This window comes from Gopherus evgoodei, chromosome 4 (assembly GCF_007399415.2).
Source record: "Gopherus evgoodei ecotype Sinaloan lineage chromosome 4, rGopEvg1_v1.p, whole genome shotgun sequence".
Classification (NCBI taxonomy): Eukaryota; Metazoa; Chordata; order Testudines; family Testudinidae; genus Gopherus; species Gopherus evgoodei.
Genome location: NC_044325.1, coordinates 127,309,084 through 127,323,143, shown reverse-complemented (window position 1 = coordinate 127,323,143; position 14,060 = coordinate 127,309,084). Strand labels below are relative to the sequence as shown.

The 14,060-nt window shown below is 50.3% G+C and overlaps 1 long non-coding RNA gene and 2 other non-coding genes across 3 annotated transcripts; 2 read left to right on the top strand and 1 right to left on the bottom strand.

Moving 5' to 3' along the window:
* The first annotated feature begins 3,516 nt into the window (after positions 1 to 3,516).
* Positions 3,517 to 3,599, top strand: TRNAL-UAA. The gene has a single exon. It is a non-coding gene; the product is annotated as a tRNA-Leu (tRNA).
* A 6,015-nt stretch (positions 3,600 to 9,614) lies between these two features.
* Positions 9,615 to 9,687, bottom strand: TRNAV-UAC. Its single transcript has one exon. It is a non-coding gene; the product is annotated as a tRNA-Val (tRNA).
* A 1,242-nt stretch (positions 9,688 to 10,929) lies between these two features.
* Positions 10,930 to 13,901, top strand: LOC115650694. Its single transcript, XR_004000197.1, has 2 exons — positions 10,930 to 12,535; positions 13,158 to 13,901. It is a non-coding gene; the product is annotated as an uncharacterized LOC115650694 (long non-coding RNA).
* Positions 13,902 to 14,060: the final 159 nt, after the last annotated feature.

The following is a 14,060-nucleotide window of genomic DNA, read 5'->3' as shown; positions in this document are numbered from 1 at the left end:
TAAAAAGGTTAAATAAGATTGGTCCCAAAACCTCCCCCTGTTCCCTGACCATCCCCATCCTCCCCCGGAACCTCCGCCCCATCCAACCGCCCTCTGCTCCCTGTCCCCTGACTGTCCCAACCCCTATCCACACCCCCGGCCCCTGACAGGCACCCTGGGACTTCCACAACTATCCAACTGCCCCTGTTCCCGTCCCCTGACAGCCCCTCCGTGAACCTCTGACCCATCCAACTGCTCCCTGTCCCCTGACCGCCCTCCTAAAATCTTCACCCCATCCAACCCCCCTGTTCCCCATCCCCTGACTGCTCCCCCACCCCCCAGAACCTCCCCCCCATCCAACCACTCCCTGTCTCCTGACTGCCTCCTGGGACACCTTGCCCCTTATCCAACACCCCCACTCCCCGCCCCCTTACCATGCCACTCAGAGCGGCAGGACTGGCAACCACGCCACCTAGCCAGAGCCAGCCACGCTGCCTGTGCAGCTGTGGGGGAGGCGGGACAGCAGGGGAAGGACCAGGGTCTAGTCTCCCCAGTCAGGAGCTCAAGGGCCGGGCAGGATGGTCCCACGGACTGGATGTGGCCTGAAGGGCCGTAGTTTGCCCACCTCTGTCCTAGATGGCACTAAGGTCCACCTGCTTCCCATCTTCTTTGATGCCATCCATCCATCGCTTCCTCAACTTTCCTTGGCATCTCTTTCCTTCTACCTTCTCCTTCCATGCTCTCTTCACCAGATCTCCTTCATTCATCCTCTGTATAGGTCGCTACTAGCAAAATTGCACTTTCTGGATTTGTCAGCCACATCATGAACTTTGACTTCCCCTGCAGTGCTTTCATTGTGTTTGTGAACTCCTCTGCTGGCGTGAAGACATCTAATCTCAAACAATTGTAGGTGTTGAACCTGCCGTCTCTTTACCACTCAAGCTTCTGCACCAGACAGCATTGGAGGATGCATCATTGTTCTGTACAGTTGTACTTTCAGTCTTGGTGGCATACTTTTCTCATAGACATCACCTGAAATGTTATTCCACACTCTTCCAGCACTCCCTAGTCTAGACTGGGTCTCCCATTCAAACTTGCCAACTTCTGTGACCCTGCTGCCAAGGTACTTGAACTGCTCAGTCTGGTTTAAAGGCACACCATTAATCTCTGTTATACCTCTACTGACCCGCCTGACCTCAGTTTTAGTCATACTTATTTTCATCCCACTCCTGCTTACTCGTCATATCACTGGTTTACCATTTCTTCTACCATCCTTCTTTTGAGGATGCTTTTATTGCTATATTGTCTGCAAAGAGCAGCTTCTCGCCTTTTCCTATTGCAGTGGTTCTCAAACTTTTGTACTGGTGACCTCTTTCACATACTGAGCCTCTGAGTGCAACCCCCCCTTATACATTAAAAACACTTTTTTATATATTTAACACTAATATAAATGCTGGATGCAAAGCAGGGTTTGAGGTGGAGGCTGACAGCTCGTGACACCCCCATGTAATAACCTCGAGACCCCCCTGAGGGGTCCTGACCCCCAGTTTGAGAACCCCTGTCCTATTGGGATTGTCCCGCTGACATAGTCCACCAATCTGATAAACAGCAGTGGATGGTGGGCTGACACTTAGCGTAGTTGGCCTTTCATTTCAAAAGGACTCATCATTCAAGAACATGCTTAGATCTGTTTTTTATGTGATCTGTGTAGGGCATTCACCATAGTTGGTCAGTCCTCAGACACTCTATCTTTCCTTAGCACTGCCTACTTTACTGGATGCCTTTTCTATAAAAGCTACTCTGTTGGTGCTCTAGCTGCTTCTTTATCTCTTACTGTATTACAAGCATGGCATCTGTGGACTTCCTTATCCTTTCCTACAGCCGAACAGAACAAGAACATACACACACTGTCATAAATAGATAGCTAAGGGTTAATGTCTCTACTATGACACACACCCTCTACTAAAACAATGCCTCTCTGCCCACGCACTCCAAATTCCTGAGCAGCCTCCCATGGGCCTGTGTGATGAGTGGTGAAATGTGCCTGTCTTTGCTGGGAGCCCCATATGGTTCCACCTTCTGCAGAACTTACCTGTGTAAATTCCCTGTCCCCATCGCCTATACACTTGTAATGTGCAGCATCCCATTTCCTGGGTGCGTGCACACACAACACTGCAGTACCCATGTCTTTAACAAATGTCCCTGGCTGATTTAGGGGCTCCTCAGCTCCTGCAGCCTCTCCTCCAGCTCTCGCTTTAAACATTCCTCCGGTATCTTATTTATTCATTTGGCAGCCATCTGTTTCCATTTTGACTCAGGTGAAGCCGGCCAGCAAAAATGTTCCCCAGTGTCTAATCAACTGAAACTTTCCTTCTTGGCACCATCTTTTCAACCACACATGGAGACCCTGGCATTTCCCATGCCTAGCTGGACTTGCCCAGGAGGCAAAGCATTCACAGAATGCTACCGCTGAGGCCCTGTCCCTGAGCCTTTGACCTAGCAGTCTACATTTAGTAGGGTGATCATATTTTCCCAAAGGGAAAATGGGACACACCATGAGGGGTCCAAGGCCCCGCTCTGCGTGGGGCTGGCCTGAGCCCTCCCTGCCTCCTGCCTGCACAGGGCCAGCCAGAGGCCCCCGTGGAATGGCCTGAGACCCTCTGCCTCCCTCCCACGCAGGGCTGGCCTGGCCCAAGCTGCTTTCCTGAGCACTTCCTCCCGTGTGGGGCTGGTGTTGTCACTCCCTGCCCCCTGCGCACGTTCCTCCACTTCCTGCTAGGGGTTGCATCCCACTTTTACGGCACAACTGTGCATCTGTCCCATTTCTTTTGCCAACAGGGCTTAAAAAGGGGACTGTCCCAGCCAAAGCAGAACATATGGTCACCCTAACATTTAGCTTTCAGGATCTCTCTCCAGATCACTGGTACCAAAATGGACCACAACTGCAAGCTCCTCCTCACTGCTCATCAGAGGTCTGTCTAGGTGTCCCCTACAATGACACCTGGCAGGCAAGCCACAAAGCAGTTTACACTGTCACCACACACCCTACTTCTCCTTGTCTGATGATCAAATCTCATTTCCACAACTGCCTTCACCTCCCTGCTGTGATCCACAGGGGACTGGGGAGAAGCAGGGGGGGAAAGATAAGGAAATGCAGAGCAAAGAGGTACTATTTAAACACTGCTGCTTCAAAGAAGAGCTGCTGGTTTTACTGGAGTGGGCCTCAAACTCAATTCTGTCTGAAAAGAGCCAAGCACACCACTACACTATGTTACTAGATAAGGGCCCCTCAGGGCTCCATTTAACTGTGATCCTTGCAGCTGTGGTAGGCAGGATCTCTGTAAATTACAGTCAGGAAGAAAGAGTTGGAGCTCAGAGAGGTATGGACTGAGCTGAAAGTGCAAGATAGGGAGAACAGGAAATACCTGTCCTTGCAGCTTTCCCCTGACTTGCTAAAGAGTCAGGGAACCTTGGGGTGAACGAGTCATGGATCCAGGGAGCAAAACTCACTATGGCAAAAGCACTAAACTGTCAAGCACCAGAATGGCCGAGTGGTTAAGGCGTTGGACTTAAGATCCAATGGACATATGTCCACGTGGGTTCGAGCCCCACTTCTGGTAGAAGTGTTTTTTCCCCACCCAATATCTCCATTTAACAATAAATAAAACCATTTTCTTTCAGTTCTTGATTCCACTTGACATTTAGTCGTCACACTGAACAATTCTAAAGTAAATGATTAACTTAGGCCCTTCCTAGCTCTGATTAAGCTTTTTCTATAGACCTTATCATAATATTTTATGATTTCCCTTGAATCCCTTTATCTGGATTAGATGGGACTTGGGGGGCACTGCTGAAGGAGCTACTTCATATCACTACGCCCCTGAATTCTTCTCCAGGCCTGAGGTTGGCATGCTACCCCATCACACAACAAAGTTGCTCACATGACGAGCACCCAAAGTCACACATCACAAAATGCCTAGGAGCTGGTGTCTGGATGAAGCCTGTGTCACAGAAAAAGGAGAGAGCTGATCCCATTGGTCCTGAGGGATCAGAGGGTTCCTCTTAATGTGGAGCAGGGCTAATTTTTTAATCAGAATGCTGTGTGCTGCTAAGTCTCCAAATCTCCAAATATATGACGTACGCAGTCACCTTTATCAACAAAACTTTGTCATCTCATCCAAAAATATCAGGTTGGTTTGATAAGGCTGACTTTCCATAAAACCGGGTTGATTGGCATTAATTATATTCCCAGTCTTTACTGATTTAATCCTGTATCAGCTTTTCCAGTATTTTGCAGTGGTACGAAAGAAGCCACTCCATGTTCCTGGAATACTGGGCATTCTGGGAACAAGGCTTGGCCCAGCCCTTGCCAGCCTTACCCTGCTCCCACCGACGTGACAATGTAGTTGGGTCACAGCATAGGAGAGGTGTCATTTGTAAGAGCCAGAGAGGGCGGAGTGGCATTTCCCCATCCAATACCCCACAAAACCACATCCGTCTTTGTCAGATGCATGTAGTGGAAATTTCCAGGGGCAGGTATATATATGCAAGCAAGCTAGAGATAATAAGGTTCGTTCAATCAGGGAGGATGAGGCCCTGTTCTCGCAGTTGCAGTGTGAAAACCAAGGATCTGTAGTTGGTTCTGTAGTTGGCAAGCCATTCACAGTCTTTGTTTAATCCTGGGCTGACGGTGTCAAATTTGCAGATGAACTGAAGCTCAGCAGTTTCTCTTTGAAGTCTGGTTCTGAAGTTTTTTTGCTGCAGAATGGCCACCTTAAGGTCTGCTATAGTGTGGCCAGGGAGGTTGAAGTGCTCTCCTACAGGTTTTTGTATATTGCCATTCCTAATATCTGATTTGTGTCCATTTATCCTTTTCCGTAGAGACTGTCCAGTTTGGCTGATGTACGTAGCAGAGGGGCATTGCTGGCATATGATGGCGTATATTACATTGGTGGACGTGCAGGTGAATGAACCGGTGATGGTATGGCTGATCTGGTTAGGTCCTGTGATGGTGTCGCTGGTGTAGATACGTGGGCAGAGTTGGCATCGAGGTTTGTTGCATGGATTGGTTCCTGAGCTAGAGTTATTATGGTGCGGTGTGCAGTTACTGGTGAGAATATGTTTCAGGTTGGCAGGTTGTCTGTGGGCAAGAACTGGCCTGCCACCTAAGGCCTGTGAAAGTGTGGGATCATTGTCCAGGATGGGTTGTAGATCCTTGATGATGCGTTGGAGGGGTTTTAGCTGGGGGCTGTATGTGATGGCCAGTGGAGTCCTGTTGGTTTCTTTCTTGGGTTTGTCTTGCAGTAGGAGGCTTCTGGGTACACGTCTGGCTCTGTTGATCTGTTTCCTTATTTCCTCGTGTGGGTATTGTAGTTTTGAGAATGCTTGGTGGAGATTTTGTAGGTGTTGGTCTCTGTCTGAGGGGTTAGAGCAGATGCGGTTGTACCTCAGTGCTCGGCTGTAGACAATGGATCGTGTGATGCGCCCGGGATGGAAGTTGGAGGCATGAAGGTAGGCATAGTGGTCGGTAGGTTTTCGGTATAGGGTGGTGTTAATGTGACCATCACTTATTTGCACCATGGTGTCTAGGAAGTGGACCTTCCGTGTAGATTGGTCCAGGCTGAGGTTGATGGTGGGGTGGAAGCTGTTGAAATCGTGTTGGAATTTTTCCAGAGTCTCCTTCCCATGGGTCCTGATGATGAAGATGTCATCAATGTAGCGTAGGTAGAGAAGGGGCGTGAGTGGACGAGAGAGAGTTCTTGGAGAGTTTTTGCCTGGGCTTGCTTTAAGCCATGAGGATACATTTTCAGCCTCATAACTATATACATGAAATTATAACCTATAACATCACTATAACAACCACGCTCAGATCTGTTGGTTACAGTTTTTTATTTGAGGTTGTCACTGAAAAATGACTTTTATTTGGATGATGAAAATCCCCAGAATGTTGCTAAATGTGGTAATTTTCTTCCCAACATTTCTTTTCCATCCAAAAACAACTGATGTGATTCACACCAAATTTCCTTGAAACATCCATGAAATATAATGGCTCTTTCTGCTTTAATTACCTACTGATTTTTATTTTTGCCCTCCTGTTTCTCATTTATTGACTAAAAGGTGTAGCCAATTGTCCAACTACATTCGTGGTTTGCTCTTAAAATGTTCGAGAGACCAAATAATTGAACATAGCCAAATGTATTGTCTAAAGACAAATCAGTACAATATGTAAAGGAGACATACATAGCTACTTCTCAGAAGCAAATTCTCGCTGCATATTCACCTTACATAGAACATGTACTTCAAAGAAACACATTCCAGATAGCAGTATTTATCAGATGATTTTACAAGTTACAAAGCTTTCTAAAGTCACTAAAATCCTACCCATCAGTTTGTCCCAGTTCCTTAACTTGTTGTTCTACACTTTCCTTATCTTTGTTCTGGATATTAGCATTCTGGGTACTGGTCCAAGAAGGTATCAGCTTGTACCCTGGTAACACATTAAAGTATTTTGCCTTTGATTCATTTCCTATTGTCTAATGTCAAAGCTGAATTAAGCTTTGCAAAGTGTTGTGGGATACTTGACATGGGTGCTAGAATTGTGGGGAAAGCGCAATACAGTTGGTTAACAAAACTTCCCAACAGTCGTGTGTGTGTGTGTGTGTGTGTGTGTGTGTGTGTGTGTGTGTGTGTGTGTATAAAATGCATATTATAATAATACCATCCACATAAAACTTATTAATGTGATTTATACTACACTTAACAGAGATGATTGGCTAATACCATCCTTGACTTTGTGGGTTTCTGAGCCACATGCCATGAGCACATGAAAGAACATTTTCATTTTCTTCCTTGATCTCACAGTGACACCTGCTGGCTACTTCTCTATTGTAGCACAGTGCAAAGGGACCAGCTCCCCAACCTTAGGGGAAATGATGCTTGATGCAGGTCTGGGGCAGGTGAGGTGTGATGTTTGCTGAAGAAGAGGGAGGCTGTGGCGATGGGTTGGTCACAACATTAACTCCCCAGACAATGGGGGTGATGGTTAGACTAGGGGTGGAGAGTCAGTGAGGGGGAGGGGATGAATGTTACCCGCCATAGTGGGTTGAGGAGTGGTGGAATATAGTGAATAGGAATAGGGTAGTATGTCTTTAAATGGTTAGTGAACCCTCTAGTGGAGTTCACTGTGTCCTATGTCTTTGAAGTGACCAGATCCCAGCCAGCGAACAGGAGCAGCTAACAGAGTTTTGCGAGGGAGTTCTCCAGTGGAAGGAGGAGTGACTGTGTGAATCTTGGGGGTGAGTTTGTTGTCAGTTTGTTTGTTGTGTGCTTGCAGCTTGACTGAAGTATATAGCGTGCTCTGTTTGTTCGGGGGGCCATGTGCTGAGCCTACCAGCCTGCTAGGCAAGGCTGAGAGCTTCTTAACAAGGCTTTGATCCCTAAACCGTTTAGTACCCATCAACCCTTAACCAGGGGTGGGGCTACTCAGGGAGAACAGAGCTTTGAAAAGCCCCCTTCTAAGTGACCAGAGGAGCTAGTGAACATGGGAATTTTGCAAGGGAGTGGGAAACCCAGATACACCAGATGAACATTACCTAGACTTAGGGCAATAAAGACTGTCCCACAAAACAAAAACAAAACCCAACAAAAATGGCTGCCGGAGTAAAAAAGAGAATGCAAGTCGAAGTCCAGTGGCAGAGTTTATTGTGCTGAATGCAGAATGTCTGATTGCCACCCTTGGGGGCAGGTGGTGTACATGTGCATTCAGTGCAAGGAGCTCCTGGCCCTCAGAAACCAAGTACAGGCTCTGGAGATCAGAGAGGCTGAACTGGAGGAGCTAAAGGAGACAGAGATATACAGATGAGACTTTCCAGGACACAGTAGAGTGGTCCTACCCACAATCTGACAGCCTCTGTGTTGTTGAGGAGGATGAATGTCTCAGCAAAGGAGAACATCAAAGTGGAGTGGAGGGAAATGATTCCATATTTAGGAACCTCCTTCCAGATGATGTCATGGTATCTTCTCACACTGAGGATACCTCTTTGTGGGAGGGAATCCCATTTATTACATGTCTGTTCCTAATAGTAATGGAGTATTTGATCGTTAGAAATATAGGTAGCTGGGTTTGTGATGACTGGGAGAACCATATGGGGAATTACCTGCAGGGTGCGAAAGTTGCCAATGTCTCGAGACATCTAGCCAGGCTATGTGCAGTGCTGGGGAGGAGCCAGTGGCTGTGGTACACATGGGTACCAGTGACATGGGGAAAGGTAGGATAGAGGTCCTGGAGGCCAAATTTAGGCTGCTAGGTAAGTGATTAAAATCTAGGTCCTCCATGGTAGCAGTCTCTGAAATGCTTACAGTTCCATGTGCAGGGCCAGTTAGATAGGCAGAACTGCAGGGTCTCAAGGAATAGCTGAGAGGATGGAGTAGGAAGGAGCGGTTTGGTTTATTAGGAACTGGGGAACCTTTTGGGAAAGAAGGAGCCTATACAGGGAGGATGGGTAGCCAGGTTCAAGCTCCTGCTGCTGTTTAACTAAATTATATCTAAGAGCTGCTGCTGCTTTTTTTTTTGTGTCTCTTGTATGTTTTCTCCCCAGGTTTCAGGCATCTGGTGCTGTTTAAATGAACATGTAGATATAGCTACAAAAGTATTGAAACTACAGCCAATACAATTGCTTGGATTAGTGATTTGAAGCTGTAGGAAAAAATTTAGACTGAATAACTTAGTTGGTAAAACATCAGATTTTTTTTATCTGAGGGTCCAGGGTTCAAGTCCCTGTTCGGGTGATGCCAATGACTTTTTTCCCCCGATCCCCACATGTGTTAATGCCCCTTTCCTTACCATGCCCTGTGCCTGCCCTATCATCGCCAGTGGCTCTTAGCTTATCAGCAGAGCGCCTGCCATTGGGAAATTGCCAGTGAGAAGTTTGGGAAATAGCTGAGCTGAGCACCCTGGCAGCACAGCTCCTCCCTTCCTAGGGTTCTGTACCCCATGAACATGACCCAGCTGAGCCCTGCAGCATTACCAGGCAGATGGACAGGCTGGATTCTTCTCCCTGGGTGTACAGAGGCTGCAGACCGTTGTACGTTGTTGGCTCTGGGAAAAGGCGAGGGCCAAATGACCCCTTGACCACCACCCCAATCACCTTCTGGCCCTCACTCACCTACCCCAGTCCTCTGGCACTGCTGGGAAACCCTTCTGTCTCTTCCCCTCTCACGGGCAGTTACATTCATCCCCCTGGAGGGATTATCTCCAGCAGGGGCAGGGCTCAGGGGCAGACACCTGTGAGGGGGCAAGAGGCTCAGCCCTCTGATCACCCCCTGGGAGTGGTGGGGGGATGCCACTGACCACTTTTGCCTTGCTTGGAGGGGCGAGTCTGGTGCTGGTACCCCTGCCAGTCCCTAGTGAAGAGACAAGGCCCAAAACCCCCAGGTTGTATCAGAGAAATGGGGGCTGGATGTAGTACTTGCAATGGTCACATGGAGGCAGCACAGAATGCTGCAAGCTGGGGCAAGTGGCAGAAGCAATGGCTGGCAGCGCCTCTCCCCTGCTGGGGGATAAAAATCAACTCCTGATGAGAGGTACATTCGGCTCCCTTGGATTATTCATAGCTGCCCATAAAACCTCTCATTACCGATTCCACTGGGACTTGAACCCAGGACCTTCTGCGTGTAAAGCAGATCTGATAACCACTACACTATAGAACCATCTAATAGAAAAGAAGGCCACCTCCCACCTTTTGTCAGGCCAGGAGACATACAGCTGCTGTGGACAAGCCAAGGAAATGCTGAGAGTTCACTTTGCACAGTGCTCAGAGTACTTTCCTGCCTGTGGGAAGCCACACAGCTAGGGTCAGCATGGTGGTTACTTGCAGATTGCTTGCTATAACCGGGTGCTTCCCCACGGAAGATGCAAAGTCTGCGTGCATGGGGCCGGGGAAGTGGGGCTGGGAAGGACCCCAGAGCAATGGTGTACGGCCAGTCAGCTGAGTGCGCCAACCCTGGAAAAAACAGTCATGCCCAGAAAGGCTCCCCCTCTGTCGCTGCTCCAATTTGCACCAGTTATAGAGTGACCTAAAATAACTGGCATATAATAATGCCCCACTTTTAGCTAGCACTCTTTAATCGGTAGCTCTCACGTAGCTTTGCAGAGGATGGCAAGGTCACTGCTTCCATTTCACAGACAGGGAAACTGAAGTGCCAGGATTCGAGGGTACTCACTCACAGTCACCCAGCCAGGCTGAGACTGGTAGGCAGGGCTGAATCCCAGCCCAGTGCTCCACCCACTAGGCCAACACCTCCAGCACCCTGCCTGTGTGAACAATGCTCCCTGCTCCCAGGCAGCACCAGGGCTAGGAGACAGTGCTGCACAGAACTTGGGGAGTGCTGGAAGGGGTCTGGGGGAGGGCTGGATAAGGGGGGGGTCAGTGGTAGGTTGGTGAAGGCTTCAGGTATGGGTGGGGAGGCTGGCTCAAAGGGGAATGGATAGTTGTCTGGGATGTTAGGTGGGGGCTAAGTAATGGGGTGTTGGGGGCAGGGCCGGCTCCAGGCACCAGCAAAACAAGCAGGTGCGTGGGGTGGCCATCATAAGTGTCGACTCTGGGGCATGGGGAAAAAGTGCTCCCGCCGCCCCCACTTGCCACCCCAGCTCCCCTGAGCGCCCAGCCGCCACTTCTTTTCTTCCCGCTCCCTCCCAAGCTTGCTGTCCGGGAAATAGCTGTTTTGCGCAGCAAGTCTGGGAGGGAGGAGAAGCGGAGCGGTGGAGCGGAGGTGAGCTGGAGCGGGGAGCGGTTCCTCTGTCCCCCGTTACTTCCTGCGCCCCACCACTCTAGCTCAGGTCCGCTCCGCCTACTCCCTGAATGCGCTGCTGCTCCGCTTCGAGGGGAGAGAAGCGGAGCGGAAGCGCACAGGGGGGGAGCATGCGCAGCTGAGGTGAGCTAGGGTGGGAGGTCGTGGGGGCCCCCAGGAAGCAATGGGGAGGGAAATGCTGCACGCCTGGGGGAGGAGACGGGGCTGAGGATTTGGGGAAGGGGTTCAGAAGGGGTGGAGTTGGTGAGGGGCCGAGGGGCATGAAAAAAAGGGGGAACGGCCAACAATTTTTTTGCTTGGGGCAGCAAAAATCCTAGAGCCTTCCCTGGTTGGGAAGACGCAAACAGGGGCTGTCTCCGGAGAGCGGGTGGGACAATATTGGAGGGTCAGGAGGGGCTTTCAGGCGAGACGGGGGGCAGGATGTAGTGCATGTGGTCTGGGGGAGCAGGGGTGGAGCTGGTCTCTCCCCAGGCTGCCGCCTGCAGCTCCACGGCTCTGGCCATCCCCTGCCCCTCGCTCGCTGTCTGCCTCTCCCTCCATGTCACCCCACTCATCCTCAATCAGGCTGAGGTGGGGGGAGGCGGGGGGGAAGCCCCCCCACATTTTGCTCTGGCTAAACCCTGTTGCAAACATTTGAGTTTTTCCTTTCCAAGCCGGAGAAGGAAAATCTCCCACGGATCCTGCCCCCTTTGATATGTACAGGGCTTAAATTTGTGCTGGGGGAGCTTTTTCATTACAAATTAAGCACTGACCCCACTCCCCTCCCTCTGAAATGGGTTAGGTGTGCTTGAAAGGCAGTGCTGCGTTTTTTTTCCCTTGAGACTTGGCAACACTACAATAGGACCAGGCTGGAGAGGAGTGTCCTGCTGTGAGTTCCCTGTTTGTGCAGCAGCACTATTTGCATTCACCCCGCGCTGTATGTGTTTAATTAATTACTTGGTAGATAGGCACTCACGGTAGCTGGGTTCTAGTCCCAGGTCACCCAAGGTCACTCTGCAGGCCAGTGGTTAATTCCTACCATGCTCTGTGCCTCAGTTTCCCCTCTCTAGAATGATAACAACCCTGCTCTAATACTAGGTGTCATTATTTCTGAAGGCAGCTTTGCCCCTAACCTTTCAGCTTGCAGGAGTAGGTTGAGGAGGTGAGTAGCAGGATGAATCTCACTCTTTCCTTACACTATAAGTTGGTGCAAAGGGAGGGCTAAGCCAGGAAGGATAGCCCCCTTGTGTGCTGCTTCTGCAGCAGGAGGCTGGGGTGCATATCCTCCCCCTGCTCCCCTTAATGCATTATATGAGTCAGTTTATTTTGGTGATTATCCTGGCGGATCCCGGCCCACACCTACCCCTCCCAGTCCCCCCACTCAGGGTGGGCAGGGGAGGTATGTAGTATTATGAGCTGAAACTGACTCTAGGGGGCACCCATGGGTGCAGCATGGAGTAAAATAGGTTAGTGGCAGGAGGGAATGCAGCAAAGAATAGTTTGTAAACCCTAGGGCTAGCTCAGCTTGGTAAGCAGCACACACTTCAGAGAGCCCCCCCATTACCATCAGGGAGCTTCCCACTTCTACCCTTCTGCAGGGCCCCTAGAGGACACAATGCTGCCTTCCACCAGCGGAAGAGGACTTGGGGTGCTGCAGGCCCCTCTGCACCAGCACCTGTCCAGCTGCAGAGCAGAAGAGCTGAAACCAGGACAGGCGCTTGAAGCTATGCCCCACCCACCCAAGAAGCTGTATTCCTCTCCTATGCTGGTGAGGATGGGGGCGGGGGGAAGAGAAGAGAGGAGTTTCCCCCACTGATTCCCCACCTAATACCCTAGCCCAGAGAGAGTCCATAACCCCCACAACTGATTACCACAGGCCCACCTGCCCATCCCCACCAGTGCTTCAAGGAACAGCTTCCAACCATGGCTGTGTGCATAATGTTAACATGAGCAGGGCCAGAGCATAACAAGGGGGATGTGTGGGAGAGAGAACAACAGGGCATTCTGTGGGCAGAGGAACAGGGAATAATTTCCCCCCCTCCCCAAATGGAGTAGTCCATGTGCCAGTGGCAGAACATTTTTTGAAAGGAGGCCTCTGTTAAAACATTGCCAGCCCAGCAGTTAATATCCCTCTCACCGCAACACTATGTGGCCCTGTTTGAACCAGGGGACGACTGTCCACTGCTGTTGAGAGTAGGGGGAGACAAGGGGTATGGACTGGGCCTAGCACTCTCGGCCTACCACCAACCGGCAGAGGAAGAATTGGCAGAAGCCAGGAAGTGGGGTCCTAGGGAAGCAAGTGATGATGGAGATGGGAATGGGGGAGGGTTTGCCCTCTGCCTGTGACACCCCCTTGCAAAATCATACCCCCACCCTCAATCTTTCCACAGAACTTAAGCCCACTCTGCTGGGCAGTGGCATGAAGGGAGCATGTCCTAGCCCTGCAGGCCTCTGTCACCATATACAGCCCACCTGAAGGCCTGTATTGCTGAAGAGGAGGGGAGAGACCTACACAAGTCGAGAAGGAAAAGCAGAGGGCTAGATGTCTTCACTCATTCTATGACCTCTCACTCCAGGTACACAGATGAACCTACCATAACCACAGGGGAAGAGGACTTTGGTACCAACATCTCAATTGCCAGCCCTCTGCAGGAGCAGCCAGCCAGAGAGACAGTCCCATGCCAGGGACCAGTTCAGCCCCAGCAGGGTAGGTCCACATACCAACCCAGCCAGTCTCCACTATGCTCCACAGTAAATCAGCTGGCAGTAACACGTGCACAAGGCTGGGGCTTTCAGGTTTTTTTAATTTAGTTTTCTTGGAAAAAAAAAGAAAAGAAAAAAAACAGTAAGGCAAAAAACCCAAAACTAGAAGTGGAGGGATTTTTTCTTCTTTTTTTAAATTTAAATCTACCAGTGTCCCTCCCATGGAAATAAAGGGCCCATGCCCCCTCTGTGCCTTCTCCTGTCCCAACAAGCAGGGATCGGTTAGCACTGGGCTTGGCCTCATCTCACCAAGCTGGCGAGAGGGGACCCGCCCCATCCAGCCAGCAGTCTAGCACAGGCAGCACAAGCACTGCTCCCTCACCCTGTTGGCAGAGGCGGTGGAGTCGGGGGGGGGGGAACCCAGAATGAAACATACAAGGAAGGCACCTCAGTGTGTGATTCTTAGCCAGGGCTGCAGAGAGACACCCCTCTGATTTTGGGGCTGGCCTGATTCCTGGCCCTGCCTGATCCTCTCCTGCTATGGCAGCACCTCTGAACCTCAAGATCCAGCTCTGGCCGCTGTCAGTGCC